The 20,541-nt window shown below is 43.2% G+C and overlaps 1 protein-coding gene and 1 pseudogene across 3 annotated transcripts in view; one reads left to right on the top strand and one right to left on the bottom strand.

Annotated features, from left to right (window-relative positions):
* NKD1 (NKD inhibitor of WNT signaling pathway 1) overlaps positions 1-20,541 on the top strand; it is a 129,017-nt gene that overhangs the window by 22,126 nt on the left and 86,350 nt on the right. The window lies entirely within an intron of this gene.
* On the bottom strand, positions 8,761-9,726 carry LOC307223089 (proteasome subunit beta type-7 pseudogene; annotated as a pseudogene). The gene has a single exon. The product of its transcript is annotated as a proteasome subunit beta type-7 pseudogene (transcript).

Genomic DNA, 20,541 nt, shown 5'->3' with positions numbered 1-20,541 from the left:
CTTTGATGTAATCCTGGTAAGTTTATACTGGGAACCTGCCTGTTTCTTTATGGTCAACTTCAGACATTTTGCAGGAAAAATAGATCACGTGGTCCACTTTTGGTAGTTTTCTGAAAGTTGTGCTCCTGCCTGAGGCTTTAACATAGGACCAGGTGGATAGTGAAAGGCTTTTCAAAACAAGTACAGTGGTACCCCTCGGGTTAAGTACTTAATTCATTCCGGAGGGCCGTTCTTAACCTGAAACTGTTCTTAACTTGAAGCACCACTTTAGCTAATGGGGCCTCGCACTGCCAGAGCACGATTTCTGTTCTCATCCTGAAGCACTATTTCTGGGTTAGCAGAGTCTGTAACCTGAAGCGTCTGTAACCTGAATCATCTGTAACCCGAGGTACCACTGTACTTAAGGTAAAAGGTAAAGGTACCCCTGCCCGTACGGGCCAGTCTTGACAGACTCTAGGGTTGTGCGCTCATATCACTCTAGAGGCCGGGAGCCAGCGCTGTCCGCAGACACTTCCGGGTCACGTGGCCAGCGTGACAAGCTGCATCTAGCGAGCCAGCGCAGCACACGGAACACTGTTTACCTTCCCGCTAGAAAGTGGTACCTATTTATCTACTTGCACTTAGGGGTGCTTTCAAACTGCTAGGTGGGCAGGAGCTGGGACCGAACGACGGGAGCTCACCCCGCCGCGGGGATTCGAACCGCCGACCATGCAAGTCCTAGGCGCTGAGGTTTTACCCACAGCGCCACCCGTGTCCCTACCACTGTACTTACAGCAAAATAAATAACACTGATATTTTTTCTCAAGGAAATGAAGGGGGGGAGCTGCACTCCATATGCACAAGTGAAAGGTTTAATTTTGTTTTGAGGGTAAATGAGAACAGGGTATGGTAAAACTTTTTAAATGGTTCATAAAGACAACTTATAAGATTCTGTGAAGGTTCTTTTTTTTTTAATTGAGCCATGCAGGAATTATTCTTTGCAGCTTTCAATTTTCTTAAATCTTGGTCTATGTGTTGCTTGTTAAAGAATTCCATCAAGTGTCTCTTGCTATGCTTCAGAACCTGATTAATCTATTATTAATAGTTATTCAATGTATTAGTAACTCAAGACAAAACATCTCTAAGTGACTTAAGTACACAATTAAAATCACCCATCAAGTTTAAGAATAAAACATTATCTCCCCTCACCTCCAAGTCTGAGGGAGGGAGGGAGGAAGGAAAATAATAATCCTCAAAAGCTTGGGAGAAGAAGTGTCTTAACCTGGTGCCAAAAGGATGTTCATGTCTGTTGGGGAGGCCACCATAGAAAGACCCTTTCACTTGCCTCCACCTTTCTCAAAGTGGGCACCTGCAGAAAGGCTGCAGGTGATGAATGTGGAGTCCAGGTATGTTCAAGGTGGGACAGGTGTTCTGTTAAAATATAATCCCTGCAAACAGAGGATTAACATAACACGGAGCACACTGTGATGCTCATCTCTCTACCCTCCGGCTGAGTCACTGCTGCTTATTGGGTTGGAGATTGGGAGTGCTGTGGCAGCAAAGCTTGCGTGATGCAAATATCTGCATGACATGCACACACCCCTGGTGCTCCTGCTGCTGTGTTTGCACTGCACCAACCTCACTGCTGCCTTGCCCCTCCCCTTCTCTACCCTAATACACAACAGTGATTCAGCAGGAAGGAGATCAGGCAAATGATGGAGCCCACCATGCTATCCGCTGTTGCTTGATTCAAACACATATAGCAGACCTACATTTGAGTTCACAGGAGATTTTTATGTTATACAACCACATCAAATTGTACATGCCTTTAACATGGATGATTTCAACCATATGCACTCAGCAACATCTCCATTCCAGACTTTTTCTTCTGCCTATATCTCTCTCTGATTCTCCCTTCCACCTTCCCCTTCTCCTTTCTCCCTTCTGCTGGTCACTTGAATGTGTGGGAGTAAGGGAGGCTGTGGAGACAAAGGGGAAGCCTCCCTATGGAATTTCCCCCACCTCAAGGAAAATTGGCTGTACACAATTTTTGCACATAACACACCTACACATATGATACAATGCAACTGTAATGATGCTGTTCTCAGTGAGGCTCTCCTGACACCTTTGCTAACATTTTTTGGGAGCTAGGTAAAGACTTACAATTTCCCCCCAGATGTTTGGTGGTCTCAGCTGATTTTGTTCTGATGGTGGTGTGCTGCCCAAACTTCCTGTGGCTGTTAGGGGGGAATTTGTGTTTGTGTGTGTGTGTGTGTGTGAGAGAGAGAATTCTTGGCACTATTATGAGCATGTTAATATTTTTCATGAATTATTAATGGTATAGTGTATTTATGTTTACATTTTTAAATGTCAGTTGCTTGGAGACCTTTTATTTATTATTAGCAACAAGTAATTAATTGTCTAATTAATAATAATAATTGGCTTTTTCTTGGCATACTAGCAGCTCTCTTGTGACGTGTTTGTATGCTCTGGCATGCAGTTTGGCAATTATCTATCAGTCTATGGGGCTAAAAAGGATAATCACATTAATGCAGCTCTATCCGTAGTAGGTTTTGAACGTGGCTTTCTGCAAGATGCAAGAGGCAAAATGGACAATGTTAGTGCTACGATCAAGTTGAGTCACCACATCTTCCTTTGATGTCGTTTGCTCATGTGATCCCTTCCAAGCACAGCTGTATTGGGCTCATCAAACGGAATGTTCCATCTAAAGCTTTTTGATGCTTTGAAAATGCTTTGGACCCCCAAGCTTACAAACAGCTTGGCAGCGGAGGATGTTCATAATTCTTAAAAAGTTATCTGATCCCATAGTACTTTTGTCCCCGGGATTTTGTCTGCAAATCTTTTGCTTTTTCCAACTTCCTGTGCATCCCCATTTTCTCTAGATTCTGTTTGAAGAATAGCACCTCTTTTGTGGGCATGGCTGGCAGCAGTGATGGTTCCCTGGTGAATGGAACATCCATTGACCAACCTGCTTGTATTCCTAGAAGGCTTTGTAGTGTCTTGGGTGATGACTGATACTTTAAGAGAGCATTTTGAGTCAATATTCTTGCCATCATTGTTACTGGATCTTTACCTAAAGCATTGGTTCTAGTTTTCAACCTTCTGCATTTCATAAGATTATAATGGTTTCTGGAATAGTACAGTTTAATTGGATCAGATGAGGTTTGGTCTGAACTGCGGCTGAGCCACATGCTGTAAGGGAAGGCACCTTCTACTCTACTGGGTAACAAGGAGGAAGTTCCCTCTTGCCTCAAAGTACAGCAGCTGGTTTGCAACTACACGCAAGCAAACATTTTCTTGATCCAAGACTGCTTTGGTGTATGATGTTGCATACCATCTGATTGGTATAAAACTCTGTGCCATCCAGTGCAGCCACAAGAATTTTGATTTGCACCTCTATGTGACATTTTATTACATTTTTTTTTCTCTTCCCCCACCCCCACCCCAATGTCTACAGGGTAAGAAAGAGAGGGCAAGAAAGGGAGCAATTTATTTTTATAATTCAGAATTGCATTAACCATACCTATCTGGGAGGTGGGAATATTTTAAGATCAAATATTTTGTTCAGATCAAACCTGTATGTTGTGTGGATAACATTGGAGAATACAGATCTATTGGATTGGTTATGATAACAGATTTGGGTGGCATTCATATTTGTGGTATGATAAAGTAAAAGTGCATAAAGGATTTCTAAACCACATGATAAGAAAATCAATCTATGACGTATGGGACAGATATAAAAATCTGTTTGAACAGAAAACACTTTGGTGGTTATCTCCAATAGAAGCATTGACTGTTAAAAAATTAAATATGGAAGGGAAATGAGCCACCTATGGTGAGATGTTGATAGAAACATAGAGAGGGTGGAAACTCAAACCATATGAACAAATAGGGGAAATGTTTACTGGCTGGTTTGCAATATCATCAAATAAATGACATATTTAGTGTATAGACAAAAGAAATTTTGGATTTGAAAGTAAGAAATCTAGATTCCAAACCAAATTGCTGGAAGGTAAAGTTAAATTGTTGTCAAAGATGTATAACTTTCTCTTAGAATGGTATACTAAAGATGAAGAGGTTAAAGAAGTAATGACGAAATGGGCTATGGATTCTGGGCATAATATTCAGTATGAATCTTGGTCAAAATTATGGAATCAGAATTTAAAATTTACAGCATGTATGGCCTTAAAAGAAAATGTAATGAAAATGATGTACAGGTGGTATTTGACCCCAGTGAAATTGGCCAAAATGTATTTTTTTTATTTAATTAAATATTTATTTATTTTGACAGAAAGAGAAAAAGAAAAGAAAAAACATCAGAAAAATACAAATCTGCAAAAACAATCACAGACATAAATCAATAAAAAAGAGAAAAAATACGAATTAAAAATAAAAACTCCAATTTTTAAATTCATGTTTGCATAGCCTTCTTTCTTGACTTCCTCACACCTCCCTTTTTTGTGTTCCTCTTTGTCCAATCAAATACAGCAAATCCTGACCCTTCTTCAAAACTCAATTCAAATTATTATAATCACTCTATTATGTCTCCAATCTTTCCTCCTTATAATTAAACACTTTTATCCTAATGTTTACTTTGACATAATATAACCTTATTTTCCACCCTTTTTCTATTGCATTTTTTTGCATATTTTTTAACACTGTACCGCTAATGCCATATTGTTTCATGTCCAACATCATTTTAGCATTCATACACTTTACAGTGTTTCTGCAAATAGTTCTTAAACTTCTTCCAGTCCTCTTCCACTGCTTCTTCTCCCAGGTCTCGGATTCTGCCAGTCATTTCTGCCAATTCCATATAGTCCATTACTTGCATCTGCCATTCTTCCAAGGTGGGCAAATCTTGTGTCTTCCAATACTTTGCGATAAGTATTCTTGCTGCTTTTGTCGCATACATAAAAAATGTTCTATCCTTCTTTAACACCGTTTGGCCGAATATGCCCAAGAGAAAGGCCTCTGGTTTCTTGGGGAAGGTATATTTAAATACCTTTTTCAGTTCATTATATATCATCTCCCAGAAAGCCTTAATCTTCGGGCACGTCCACCAAAGGTGAAAGAATGTACCCTCAGTTTCTTGAAATTGGCCAAAATGTATAGGATGAAAAATAAATTATGTTGGAAGTGTAATGGAAAAAGACGGAGATTTTTAACATATGTGGTGGACTTGTGATAAGGTAAAAACATTTTGGGAACTGATCTACAATGAACTAAAAAAGATGCTAAAATATACCTTCCCCCCAAAACCGGAAGCGTTTTTGCTTGGGTTGATGGGAGAAGAAATTGCAAAAGTAGATCAAAGACTATTTATGTATTCTACCACTGCAGCAAGAACTTTGTTAGCCCAAAGGTGGAAATTACAAGAATTACAAAGGTGGAAATTACAAGAATTACAGATGAAGATGATGGACTATGCGGAGTTGGCCAACCTTACTGTGAGGATCCGGAACCAAGGCAACCAGAAATTCCAAAGTGATCGGAGTAAATTTATTGAGTACTTGGAAGATCATTGTAAAAGCGTGAAGACACTAGCAGGATTGATATGAATCCTGCAACATAACGTAAAAATAATATCTGACCATGGATAATAAAAGGACTTGATATGTATTGAAGGACAGAAACTGGCAGCTGAAATGCGCATACAATTCATTAGGAAATGGGAAACCAGTTGGAGGGAGGGAAGGAGGGAGGGAAGTCACGAGCTCAGCGGAGCAAATGCAATTGATTTGTTATTGTAATGTTGTTATATTTTATGTTTTCTTATTAAAGAAAAAAAACCTGTACGTTGCACTAACATGTGGCTGAAAATGGCTGAGATTCTTGTGTATTTCCATTGCTGTTAATATTCATTTTTAGCTACCACCACAAATATGCCATTGCATGTCTAGAAGGTGGCAGCCGATTGCAAAAAAGCAATGGATATATTTGGGGAGAACACCAACCTAGTAAAGACTATGCTGAGGAATGTCAAGGAGGTGGAATGTGTTGACCCAGTTTGGAATTGGAAGGAGCTGGATCTGGGGTGACCTGATTCCTGTTTTGTTATGCTTTTTTTTTTAAAGAACACTGGGACCTTTTGATTTGTTCTCTTGACTAAAAATGACTTTCTTGGTTTTGGTTTGTTTCTTTCATCTCTCTGAAATCTGATACTGGATAAAGTCTGGGGCTAATGCCAAGCACGGGGCAAATTTATATTGTCATCCATTCTTTGAACTTGCTGAAGGCTCGGATGCTGCCACCCAACATTATATACAAAAAACTTGAGTAATTATGGGTGGTTCAGGAACTTTGCCAGGGCTTGGTCTTCCTACACTTAGCAAACAGCTTGTGCTCAAGTGGTGCCTCGGCCATTATACAGGTCTTAACTGGTTGCTTGTGTGTTTGGTGGTTCGAATCTGGAATTGTTAAGGAAAAATACTGGGTAACAGTTGATAAGACCTGATTGCATGGAAAATGGCATCAGATAAAATGGTAAGGGCAGATTAAGTGGTAGAGCTTCTGCCTTGCCCAAAGAGGGCCCAAGGTTGAATCCGTGGCAGTTCCATGTAGGACTGGGAATTCCCCTGCCTGAAACCCTGAATAACTTTTGCCAGTCAGTGTGGACAATACAGCTATATAGACAAATGGTCTGACTTGGTGCAAGAATTCTTCCTATGTTCCTATCAAATTAATAAGGTTTAAACATATGAACTCTCCAACAGTTGTTAAAGCCCACTTTGTCTTGTGCACTACATAATGTATCCAGCATGAGATACACAAATGCAGCAAAACCGGAGAACTGGTGGCCCTTCATATATTGTTGGACCCCAACTTCCATTAGCCCCAGCCAGCATGGTAAGCATGATGGGAGTTGCAGTTGATCATGCAATATGTATGCGCCCATAATGAAATGGCAGCAAATGTAACTCTAGAAGCCAAATGGAGGTTATTCCGTGTGCCTACCAACAAGGAATGGATTTATGCATTTTTGTGTATAGTCTCAAAGGTTAAAATTAATAGTGCATTTGCATGAAGGTTAATAAGAGAAGTGGAAATTTAAACAGCTCACTTGCCATGCTGCCTTTTGTGCAAAGTAAACCCCATAATATGGACAGCAACAGGATATTTGAGGAATTGATCTAGAAAAGGGGTCAGCAAACTTTTTCAGCAGGGGGCGGATCGACTGTCCCTCAGACCTTGTGTGGGGCCGAACTATATTTGGGGGGGGGGGGATGAACGAATTCCTATGCCCCACAAATAACCCAGAGATGCATTTTAAATAAAAACACACATTCTACTCATGTAAAAACATGCTGATTCTTGGACAATCTGCAGGCCGGATTTAGAAGGTGATTGGGCCGAATCCAGCCCCCGGGCCTTAGTTTGCCTACCCATGATCTAGAAGGATTTTGATGCGTTTTTATGGTGTTATGGTAGACTGGTTATAAAGAAATCATGATAAATATTATAATTGGGTTGTATTTGACCAAGTCCTGCTCAGAGCAGAGCCATTCAAATTAATAAACCTAAGTTAGTTGTATCCATTACCTTCAGTGGATCTATTCTAAGTTGAACCAACATTGAATACCACCTATTATCTTCATAATCATCTGAGGAAGAGTTTTGCAGAACTAAAATAACCTGGTCACTATTTTGTGACTTTCATTTAATCCTAATAAAGCAACAACTGCTTGCTTTGGATGTCCACCCCCAACTGGAGCAGCTTTTTATTTTTTAATGTTGTGCCCTATTTTTTATTTTCCTAAGGATGCCGTCATGCTGGAGTTTGCTTAGCCACAGATAGGTGGCACTACAGCGTGACAACAGCTTACCAGTCACCCCCTGGTGGTGGAGGGCGAGGAAGAATGAAAGCAGTGGCCCAGGACACATTGAGGACAGGGCAGGGCAGCTCCTCAACGACTAATCTCCAGTCCTGCCTTGCCGCCACCATCACCACCTCTTGTTCCCTTCTCCTTGCCTTATGACACTGAAGCGTTTTTTTCCTTTTAATTATGGGGGGAGCTGTACAGTAGCGTCTGCTGGCCGATTATATAAAAGAAGCAAAGCACAGATGTGAGTGACTTGATGATTAGAATGCTGGCTGTATCTTTCTCTTCTGACAAAAGGGTGTGGCTGTCTGCCAATCACCCAAGTGCAGCACTGCCTCCTGTTTGCTGTTTTTACGTGTTATGAAATTGGATCTAGGACCCCACGCTGTGCTGGCTCTGGGCCAGTTGCTTTACATAAGAAAGCGAGCATAACCTCTGCTGGCTGGGTAAGAACTTTCCTTTCAACTTCTCCCCAGCCTGCATCTGAACATAGGAAGCTGCCTTAGCCTGAGTTGTGCTTACTGGTCCACCTGGCTCAGTATTGTCGACATGGGACTGGCAGCAGCACTTCAGGGTGTCAGGCAGGGGTCTCTCCCAGCCCTGCATGGAGAGGGCATGGATTGTACCTGGAACCTTCTGAATGGAAAGCAGGTGCTCTGCTACCTAGCAAAGGCCCATCCCCAATGGATGCCCATGTGAGGGGCTTCAGTGTCAGCAAGCGCATCTTCAGGGTTTCTCCCCCTCCTTACCCTGCCATGCACTCCAAACCTGAGATCTCTGTGTGGCTCCCATGCTATAGGTCACAGGGCCAGAATAGACATTTCTGCACTTGCATCCCTCTCTGCAAGCTGAAGGACCCAAGGAAGACACCTCCAACCAACCATCTCAACGACAGCAAGTTCTGTGGTTTTATTTGCTGCTTTCTTTCTTTCCCCCCCAATTCGTATTGGTTTTTATTAAATCTGCATACAGAACATTAATGCCAGCATACAGATACAGAATTCAGATATGAAAATTCTCAATCCTCTTCCACTGCCCAGAAGTTTCCAGTAAGTCAAGATGTATCCATTGCTTGCACGGTGTCATCTGCCACTTCAAGATCCAAGGGTGTAACTTTCGTATAGAGCACACCTTTAGTTCCCTTCTCACAGCTGTATCATCTTTGCCTTTTTCCTTTTTTGTTGGGCATATCATAAGGACGGAGAAAGTCTAGCTTGTTCTTACTGAGGATGCAAAGATCAATGTTACTGCCAGAGCCCAGATCATTGTATATGCCAGCTTCTATGGCATTTCTCACAAGCTGGCTTCTTCCTCCTCCATGTCAGTCTTGAATTTGTCTTCAAAAACTGCCATAGCTGCCAGTGAACCCGAACCCATTGTGACATAAGGCAATTTGTCAGTAGATCCATGGGGATAGATGCTGTAAAGATGGGCCCCAGTGACATCTACCCCACCCAGAACCAGGGCTGCACCAATGTAACCTTGATACCTGAAGAGCATCTGCTTGAGCATCTAGTTGGCTGTGACCACCCTTGAAAGCTGTCCAGTTGAGAGCGAGTGGAGTTCCATGTTAGAAGAGATCAACTGAGTTGTCATTTCTGTGTCTGCAGCCGTTCCAGCACCGCAAACATTAAATGTTTGGAGATATATGGTGTATTCTTGAACAGTTCTTGTCAGCAACAACCAGTGGTTCTTGTATCTGCTCCAAGTACTATCCCATCCTTAAACACTACCCCAGGAATGGTGGTACCAGTCTTGCGGGCTGTGGGAAGACGCAGGCCCTTCTTGGTCCCCTCTGCTTCAAGCTGAGAATTCTGGGTGCAGTTGTGGAAGCTGAATCATCCGGCAGCGGCAGCCTGCGAGGCTGCAAGACGGAGAGCGTCGCCATCTTGCTCGGACTTGATGGGTTTTCCCTCAGGCAGCGGTGGCAGCGGCCTTCTATTTGCTGCTTTCTTGAGCAGAGATTTATTTATTTCATAAAATTCATATACTGCTTGATTGTAAGCAAGCAAGCAAGCAAGCAAGCAAGCAAGCAAACAAACAAACCCTCAAAGTGGTTTGCAACAAGAATAAAACTATAAAACTATCAATAAAAAAAGTTGTTTGAAATGTTTTTTTAAAAAAATAAAACCAATGGTATGCTAAAAACAGATTAAAACACATGCCAGCATTCTACATAATCTAGATAGGCTTGCCTTAAAAAATGCTTTTAGCAGGTGCACCAAAAATAGTACAGTGAAGTAACCTGCCTGGTGTTAGTACGCAGGGAGTCCCAAAGTTAGGGAGCCACCACACTAAAAGATCCATTTCTGACAAAAATTTTGTGGCACCTGCAACACTGCAGGTCCACAAATTGAAGTGGTCAAGTGGGAATATATGAGGTAAGGTGATCTCGCAAATAAGCTGCTCTCAAGTTCTTAAGGGCTTTATATGTGAATAGTAATACCTTGACATTCCATGGACTTTTTTTGGGGTGGAGGCACTGTTTGTTGCTTGCACTGCATGCATTTATATATATATACTTGACCACCTAGCAGAGTTTCCAGAGTGGTGGTTTATTGCATATTCCGCTTGATAGGTTTGTGCAGAAGTTATATGACATGACCAGTTTAGTGGCTCTTATCCTTCACTTTCCAGTGTGGTTTTCCATTGCTTTTTAATTACCAAGCTCTTTGTGGTCAGAAAAGTGCACCAGAAATTGCAGGATAACAACCAAATAGCTTGTCTGGAAGCACCCCAAGTTTTACCTTCCAAGGTTCACCTTGCTTAAATCTCTCAATGTCGTGCATTGTAATCGTGCCAGCCAACAATTTTAACTCCTCTGCAGACCAGTAAATGCTATTAAATGCTATGAAATCTTGATGCAATATGCTCTGACCATTTGCTTCCTTGAAGAGATCCTTCTTTCTCCATGCGTCACGACTCTTGGGTCTACACAGCATTTGCACAGACTTTGCAGACTTCTGCGTGGATATTTTCTTTTCCTAGGGAGCTAAAGAATGTAATTTGTCCGGGGTAAGGTTCTCTTCACTTCTGTTGCATATGGAGGCAGTGATTTCTTTTTCTTTCTTTTTTTGGTGGGGTTGGGGGGGGGGGGGAAGAGCCTAAGGGGTTATGTTGTTGCAGTTCCACAGGCGCCAGCGCACTGGCACGCCACAGGTGATCTCGGAGCGAATGTTGTTTAAAGCGTCCGTCCCACGGCTTCACAAATGTGCTCTGACCAGAGGATGTTTTTTTAAACTTCAAAGGGCTTTTCAGGCTGGCTCCGAGCCTCCCAGACTGAGTCCGCAGTTGTTGGGGATTTTTTTCTTCTCCTCAGCTCTCTCAGTGTGTTGAATCGTGTGCGATTTTTGGGTGCGGGGGGGGGGGATGTGGTGTTTTTTGTTCAATCAGCCTTGACCATCGCCACCCCACCCCAGTCAGATGAATTTGTAAACACAAACACTATATCACAGGGACATGGTTTATATACCACTTCAATTTTGTTCTGAAACTTTCCCTTAAATATATATATATATATACACATATACACATACACACATTAAAAGGAAGAGCAATTTGCAAATAAAATAAATGAGGAGAGGAAGGCCGGGGGCTGGGGGAGAGAAGCACAGAAGAGCCTTTTCACTTGCCACCATATTAAGAGTTCTTTTCTGAAGCTGGAGATCAAGCAGGAGAGTTCTATGCCAGGTATCGCAGGAGGAAATTGGGATATTCCTGCTTTAGCCATGTTAACGTTTTGATTTAGATCCTTTCGTCAGAATTTAATCTCCAAATGGATGGTGTTCCAGATTCAAACCTACTGGCAGGTAGTAAAATGAGAAAGCAGTTTTGTTGTTCCCTACTCTCTTTCCTGGATCACCCTAAAACAATTGCATCTGTGTCTGTGTATGGCGTTGTTGCAGTGGCGTAGCATGGGGGGTGCAGGGGGGGCCGGGCGCAACATCTGGGGGTTAGGGTTAGGGGGCGCAAATCCACGGGTTAGGGGGCGCAAATCCACGGGTTAGGGGGCGCAAATTACTTGCCTTGCCCCGGGTGCTGACAACCCACGCTACACCACTGCGTTGTTGCCTCCGTTATTAGTCCCACCTAAGACTAGTCCAACTGAAATTGGTGGACGTGACAAACATGGGCCCCCCAATTTCAGTAGATCTATACTGATTAGAACTTGGTTGGCTACAGTTGCTTCAATACCACTTGCTGGAAACCACAGGGGTGATGGGAAGAGTGCTCTTGTACATAGCTTGGGGATACTGTACTTCGTTGTCAATTGAGGCTCAGGGAGCCTCAGTGGCACAGAGTGCCTACCATCAGCTTTGGCTGGTGGCCCAGCTGTACCCCCTAGCTGGACAGGGACAGCCTAATTCCTGTCGTCTATGCTCTAAAAACCTCCAGGTGGTATATGTGGGGCTGCCTCTGAAGACAGTTTGGAAATATCAGCTGGTGCAGAATTTCACAGCCAGGTTGCTTATTGGCACAAGATGGTTTGAGCATATTATACTGATCCTGGCCCAACTGCACTGGCTGCCAATTAGTTTCCAAGCCCAGTTCAAAGTGCTGGTTTTGACCTATAAAGCCTTAAACGGCTTAGGACTGCAGTACCTCAAGGTTTGCCTCTCCCCATATGAACTGACCCAGACCTTGCAACAGTCATCTGAGGGCCTTTTTCGTGTGCCTCCTCCACATGAGATCTGTCAGGTGGCAACACGGCCCTTTCTGTGGTGGCTCCCCATTTGTGGTATGCTCTTCCCAGGGGGGCTTGCCTGGAGCCTTCATTATACATCTTTAGGCACCAGACAAAAACATTCCTCTTCAACTTGGTCTTTGGCTGATCAACATTCTGTGTCCTTTTAAGTGTGTTTGTGGAAGCGGGGGTGGGGTTATAGGTTTGTTTTGTTCTTGTTTTTATCATGTACTTTTTGTTTTTATGCTGTGACGGATGAAGGGTGGTATATTAAATAATTAAAAATATATATGAAAACATCATTGGAACATCACTATACCCTATGTGCTTCTGTTCCCCCATGATTCCCCCATGGAAACAGCAGGAAAGAACTGTATGCTGGTATTTTGTCCCATGATTTTCCGGGTTAAGGGGACTGCAAACAGATTTCCTCTGGAATCAAATAACAAAGAAATGCATGTTAAACGTGTGCTATATTCCATTAGTTTCCCAGAAACTGCTTTTATGTCACATGAAGGCTCAATTATAATGTGGAAATTAACAGTTAGGGAAATGGAATACACTGAACTGTGGGGAAGCCAAATTTACTGACAAAGAATTCTCACACATAATGTCTGTGTAACACTTGAAAACCACTTTAAGAAATTTGAAAGTTGCCACAGTATTGAGACAAGTCGATGAAGAAGCCATATAGGCCTGTGAAAGTGAAGTCAATTAGTGAGACTGAGTGGACATTATTCCATCATGCTTAATAGTGCTATGATTAAGTAGCAGGAAATATTCCATCATTAGTCTTCATTTCCTCCTCTTGAATCCCCCCCACCCCCAATACTTTTTCAAGAAGGAGCTCCTTTGTAGGGATTTTCTTTTTTTCATGGTGTCAGCGAAGTGGTGCATTTTTGTTGTTGAAAGTTTAAAGAGAATTTGTGAAGGAGTTTCAGAGTGAATTGAGAATGTGGGGAGAAGGGAAAGACAGGATTTCCCCCCTCTGCTTCAGAGATCCCCCACCCCCTGCTTCTTGCTACCATATTTTATATTATAATGAATTCTGGCTTTTTATATTTCTGTTATAATGAACATTGCCTTTTTATATATTTCTAATATTGTGTGTGTTTGGGCATGCACACATGTTTCTACATTCTTATTTTCTGGATGCCATCTCATAATTTTGGTCCCCTTCCACTGAAGTATTGGTCTGGTACTTTGCTTTTCTGATGAGAAATCAGGGATCGATCACTTTGATCTGTAGAACTTTCGCTTCTACAAGTTCCAGGCGATGTCCATTCTGTGTTTTCTAAGGGGTCATTACACTAGTGTGGAGGCGCCTGCATTTTGGACCTCACAGCCTGTTGACATTAGGCAGGCACCACCACTTTACTCTTCTGCGTACATGCTCAGAACTACCGTGTACAGTTCTGGTCAAGGTCAAGGTAAAGGGACCCCTGACCATTAGGTCCAGTCGTGACCGACTCTGGGGTTGCGGTGCTCATCTCGCTTTATTGGCCGAGGGAGCTGGCGTACAGCTTCCGGGTCATGTGGCCAGCATGACTAAGCCGCTTTTGGTGAAACCAGAGCAGCACACAGAAATGCCGTTTACCTTCCCAGTGGAGCGGTACCTATTTATCTACTTGCACTTTGACGTGCTTTCGAACTGCTAGGTGGGCAGGAGCTGGGACCGAGCAATGGGAGCTCACCCTGTCGCAGAGATTCGAACCGACGACATTCTGATTCGCAAGTCCTAGGCTCTGTGATTTAACCCACAGCGCCACCCACGTCCCCTCACCTCAAAAAGGATACAGTACTGTGGAATTGGAAAAGGTTCAGAAAAGGGTAACCAACATGAGCATGGGGATGGAGCAATAGCCCCTATGAAGAAAAATAGCATTTGGGACGTCTTAGTCTAGAGAAAAGACGACTAAGAGGCAACATGACAGACCATTATAACATTGTGCATGGCATGGAAAAAGTGGATAGAGAAAAGTTCATTTCCCCCTCTCGTAACACCAGAACCCATGGACATCCCGTGAAGCTGAATGCTGGAAGATTCAGGGCAGACCTAAGAGAGTACTTCTTCACACAGTGCATAGTATACCCTGTATACCTGAAGGAACACCTCTACCCCTTCGTTCAACCCGGACACTGAGCTGGCTACCAGCAATAATAAAAGCTATGCTCTGTCTCCACGGCTGAAGGCAGTGATGCCTTCTGAATGCCAGTTCCTGGAAACCACAGGAGGAGAAAGTGATCTAGTGCTCAGATCCTGCTCTCTGGTTTCCCACAGGCCACTGTGGGAGCAGGATGCTGGACTGGACTAGATGGGCCACCGTCTATGCTGACTGGCAGCAGCTCTCTGGGATTTGCCAACCCTTTGTGGAGACGCTGAGGCCTGAACCCAAGCTGTGGCCCTTTGAGGATTTCCTCTGCAGTAGCCAGGCAGCTGAGATGTGCCAGTGGAAGAGCCACCTATTTTTGTGGAGTGGATAAGCTTTAAAGGGCACCCTTTTAAAATAAATAAATAAATCCGCCAAATGACCTTCTTCAGAAGTCTATTCTTGGGAGTGGCAGGCATATCTCTGTGTGTGCCTTAAGTGAAATGCATGTCAAAATGTTTACAAAAGAATTCAAGTGGAGGCTTTTGGGGGGGGGGAGTTGGGAATGTTAGCCTTTTGTCAAGATGGGCTTTGTGATGGAAAGTCTTTCTCTAATGAGAGCGAATTTAATGCCTCCTGTGTGGGCAGGGGCCTCTTTGCATTGTCCAAAGCTTCAGAAGTGAAGGAGAGGTTTTCAGCTTAATGAGCATCTTAACTCTGGTCTTCTCCAAGGCACGCAAAATGTCACCCTGGTGAGTGAGCCTGAGAGGCGGAAGTGGCTATCAGGAAAGCCTGTGATGGACATGGGCAAACTCTTGGGTCTGCTGCCCCCTTTTCATTTCCTGCTCAGAAAAGGGCGCTGCAGCAGCAGTTGATAATTAGTTGAGCAATGAAGAGGAGTTGTTGTGTTGGCTGATCGGCTGTGTCGTCAGCCTGTCTGGATTTTGTACCTCTATTTATGATTATTATTTTTACATGTGGCATTATAAAGCCTTATAAGGATCTGGTATGTCAAGGACTGTCTCTCCTCATGAACCAAACCAGACCTTTGTTTATCATGTGAGGTTCTTCCCCATGTACCCCCTTCTGAGGGAGGCACAGAGACTGGTGACCCGAGAATGAGCCTTTTCAGTGGTGGCTCCCCATTTCCGAAAAGCTCTCCACAGAGAAGCTTTTCTCTAGCACTGTCACTGCCTGTTTTTAGGCATTGGGCAGCACCATTTTTATTCAGTCAGATGTTCGGATCTTATTTTTTTAGTGGGGTGGGGCTGAGTTGGATCTGCTCTTGTAGATGTATTGGTGAACATTTGTTGTTTTTAATAGTTGTTTTGGGAAGCCACTTTGAGTCCATCTTTCTGAAAAAAAGCAGCACATAAAAATTATTATACATACGTGTGCACCCGTTCCCCCAAGGTGATGTACATGGCTCCCTCCCACTTTTTCGTTACAACAACTCTGTGAGGTAGGTTAGGCTGAGAGACAGTGACCAGCTCAAGGTCACCCAGTCAGCTACATGGCTTGGGTGGGTATTTGAACCCTGGCCTCTCCCAGTTCCTTGTCTGTCTCCCTAACCATTGCACCATCATGCTGGCGCTCTCCCTTGCCATCTGCTTTCCTCTTCAACTTTGAAAGCCTATTCCTCCCTTCTCTCCTTTTTGCATCCTCTGTATTATTTAAAGCTTAAGAGAATTAAGACAATTTCCTTCTGTCTGTAAAGGAGTTAATAGCATCTTTAGGCACTTTAAAATACATTAATAAAGACAACTTCTCTGATGAATATTGGATTATAGGGATGGGTTTATTCCAAGCGCTGTGTGGTTTTCAAAGGGCTCAGCCAATCTGGCTACAATAATCGTAGCTGTTGGTCTTTGCGTGTCGTCTGCTTCTCCTCCCCCTCCCAAGTTTTCCCCCTCCCCGTGAAGATTAAGACAGATCTCTTTGCTTCACCCTGCCAGGAAATTCTCCCCCACCCCCAGGCCCAGCTCTGTATATTTTGCCAGATTTGGATGCCTTCCCTCTTTAACATGAGCATCTTGAGCTATGAGCCTGCCATATGCAACTTGCTGCTAATCCAAGCCCGGTGTTGACCAGGGGTGGTGAACTATTGGACTTCAAGAAGCTGCTGGACTCTTGCTCCCATCAGCCCTACCCAGTCTGGCCAACAGTCTGGGATGATGGGAGTTGCAGTCCAACAGCCACTGGAGGGCCACAGGCTCCTCACCCCTGATGCAGAGACTGGGGGCATGATTTTTCAAAAAAATTATTTCCAGGAGGGGAAATGTTGCAGAGCATCTGCATTGCATGCAAGAGGTTCCAGCACCTCCAGGCAGAGCTGAGAAAGAATCAGCTCTGGGGGTTCCCCCCTCCCCCCAGGGAAGGAAAATAGCCCAGGTGTAGTGGAAGGATGACATTGCCGTTTTGCAAACAACTATAAAATACACACACATCTGTCTCGTCATTTGTGGAGGGGCTGTTGCTCACAGGCAGAACATTTGACTTGCATGCAGAAATTTCCCAGGTTCAGTCCCTGGCATCTCCAGGTAGAGATTCTTGCCTGAAACCCCAGAGAGCTGCTGCCATTTAGTGTAGACAATACTGAATCAGATGGCTCAATGGTCTGATTCAGTGTAATGCAGCTTCCTGTGTTCCTATGATAAGCTAAGGCTTAGGGTGGAAGCACATAGCAGAAATTAGTTTCCTTTGACTAATGGCACACAGTTTAGTGGAGGGAGAGAGAGAAAGAGAGCATGTGTCTCTGTTGGTTCTTAAATGTTTTAAGTATGTGCATCTTCAAGCCAGGAAATTTTGAGTCTTGCATTGTCAAATGCTATTTGGCTTCCATTTCCCTGTGTGTGTGCGCGCACACACACATGTTAAAAAAAGAGGACTTTTAAAGTGCGGAAATTAGAGATGACATAGAAGGCCTTTATCCTGCCCAGATGCTTTATTTTTGACATTTTTGGCCAAAAGTTCCTTTAGTTGTATGGAACAAGCAGTTGTTTTGCCCCTGAGAGAGTGACTCCCCCCCCCCCAATCTCTTTTTCAGAAAGGGTTTGCAGCACAGCTGCCCAAATGTTTTGTGTTATTGCTTATTAGTGAAAATTAGTGAAATAAGAGCAAATTATTATTGCTCCCTTGTTACTTGAGATGTAATATCCTTTCATGTTGTTTTGGCACAGGGACTTTTGAGATATTTATCAGGTGTGTGTATCCATATTGCTGTTGTTGTTTTCGTCACGCTTATGTAAAAGGTGGTTTTAGTCTTGTTCCCCCTGATAAGTATAGAATTAGTTCTCTCTTTTGAATTGCATCCAAGTTTTATAAAGTGAGCCTGAAGACTAGGGCTTTCTGGTAAATATCTTCATCCCCTCCTACTGCTAAAGTTGGATCTGACTTTTGTTATCATTACAGTTGGTGCATTTGGCAGCGTGCATTTTTAATAATTAAGAGATAAAACTTGTCTTTTTCTTTGGCATCCAGTATGTCTGGATACTCTTGTTTGCTGGAGTTTCCTTTTCATTCTTTTTCCAACAGAGAGCTTGTGCAATGCACTTTTCACAACGAAGGGTTGGCCAATTTCACTCATCACTCTTTTTCTTTTTTGAGACCTAGAATAGAATTCAGATATTTTAGTCCTTTCCTCCCTCTCCCCACCTCATGATGTTGCAGTCGCCTCCTAGGTTATTTTGAGATAATTCAGTTGTTTTCGGGGGGGGGGGTGGCATTAGGTGCTATAACAGCAACACAACATTTTCTGTTTGCTTGTGGCTTTTGTGGAGCTGAGGCAATTTTATATTTGAAAGTTTTTCTCCAACATGCTTTGGATGTCAAAGCTCTCTAGGGGATTTTTTCAGATGGCTGATAACAGATAAACTTCATGTTCAGAGTTGAACAACTGCAAGAGAAAGTGTTCGGTTGCTTTTTTTTGAAATATTCACAATGCCTTTAATTTGTTTGAACTCTGGTGTGTTTGTTTGTGTGTGTGTGTGTGTGTGTGTGTGTGTGTGAGAGAGAGAGAGAGAGAGAGAGAGAGAGAGTGTGCAACAGAGCCATGCTTGCCTGACTTCTGCCTCTGGTTTGACTGCAAGGGTAGGAAATTTTTTCCTTCCTGAGGGATGCATTTTCTTATGAGAAGTAGGAGGAGCAGTAGACATGACATGACATGACACTTAACCTCTGCACAATTGTCTGCACATGCTCAGTTTCTTCTTGCAGGCTTTCCGTGGGCCACTGAGAGGACAGAGTGCAGGTTTTATTGCAGGTGTATTCTGCATTGTGGTTAACACAATGGCTTCAGTCGCTCACCAGTTCATCCAGTTTTCCTGTTAATTTCCGCATTATATTTGAGCTTTCAAATGACATAAAAGCCACTTCTGGAAATATAGCTGAATATAGCACAAATTTAGTTTGCATTTCTGTGTTATTTGCAAATGCTTCCCCCCGCCCCCAGAAGCCAGTAACATTGAAATGACCAATTTTAGTTACTTTATACAGTGGTATACACATGCTCGCGTTACATACGCTTCAGGTTACAGACTCCGCTAACCCAGAAATAGTGCTTCAGGTTAAGAACTTTGCTTCAGGATGAGAACAAAAATCGTGCTCCGGCGGCGCGGTGGCAACGGGAGGCCCCATTAGCTAAAGTGGTACTTCAGGTTAAGAACAGTTTCAGGTTAAGAACAGATCTCCGGAACGAATTAAGTACTTAACCCGAGGTACTACAGCAGTGTATTTCACTAAAGGATGCTTTAGTGCCCCAATGGATTTGTTATTGTGTACTTTAATTGTGTGATTTTTTTTATAGCCGTAAACAGCTTAGAAACTATTTTGGCATGTAAGTGGTTAATAATAATAATAATAATAATAATAATAATAATAATAATAGAAACTGCAATCAAAGGCTTTGCCACGTGGAACCATTTTAAGTGCACTTTGTACAGCAAGTCATCTTGACGAACGCGTTCCTTTGCAACGCTGACAAATTCTTCCACCGAGGCGTCTGCTTTTCAGTGTTATACACACTTATTCCCCCTGGTCTGTGTATGTATATGTCACTTTTTATGTAAAGTTTTAAAACATTATTTATGCAAAATGAATTGTGAGCCAGGTTTTCGCATGCTATAAATACCTTAAGTTCAGAGTCATGCCGTCTTCAGCGTGATCAGCAACAGAATGTCCTGAGGAAAAGTTAAACAATTTGACAAAGACAGAGTCCCCTGTTCCCAGATAATAGGGTAGATTTTCTGGGAAGAGCAGAACCCAGGAGCACAATTGCACAACCGTTAATAAGTAGCTTTCGTTTGTCTCAATTACTCCCTTGGCTATGGGGGAATTGCTCCCTGGCTCAGTGGCAGAGCATGCAGCATGCAGACGGTCCCATGTTCAATCCCGAGCATCTCCAGGTAAGGCTAGAGTGTCCCCTGCCTGAAACCCTGGAGACACATTGCCAGTGTAGTGACCTTGAAGGACCAATATTCTGACTCCCTATAAGGCAGCTTCTTTTGTTCCTATGCTTCAGTGGTACATCTCATAATAGTAAGGATTTCGGCTGAACCAGCTTTGTGATTGCTAAGTCATATATGAGAAATCACATGCCCACTTTCCCCCAAAAAGTCCAGAAGAAATGGGGGGGGGGGGAGAAATAGCCAACCCTAGTGGATGCCGATTTGCAACCAGCACTATGCGCAATGCAAATGCATCGAAAGGATGCAGAAATGCCAAACTTGTGGTGCTCTTTCTGCTGCTGTTCAGAGCAAGGGGCATTGTGAGAAATTAAAATGGTGGCTCAGACCCAACTACCTGGTGCTGATGGCAAGATTGGTCACCGCCAATAAAGCCTGGAGGTAGGGGGCATCACCTGCACAGGTGGGATCCCGTTACTACAGAGGCTGAACAGATGCTTGTGAGAAGCCCAGAAACAGGACCTGAGCACAACAGCTTCACT

Source organism: Podarcis cretensis (assembly GCF_951804945.1).
Source record: "Podarcis cretensis genome assembly, chromosome: 8".
NCBI lineage: Eukaryota > Metazoa > Chordata > Lepidosauria > Squamata > Lacertidae > Podarcis > Podarcis cretensis.
This window is presented reverse-complemented; position numbering and strand designations above follow the sequence as displayed.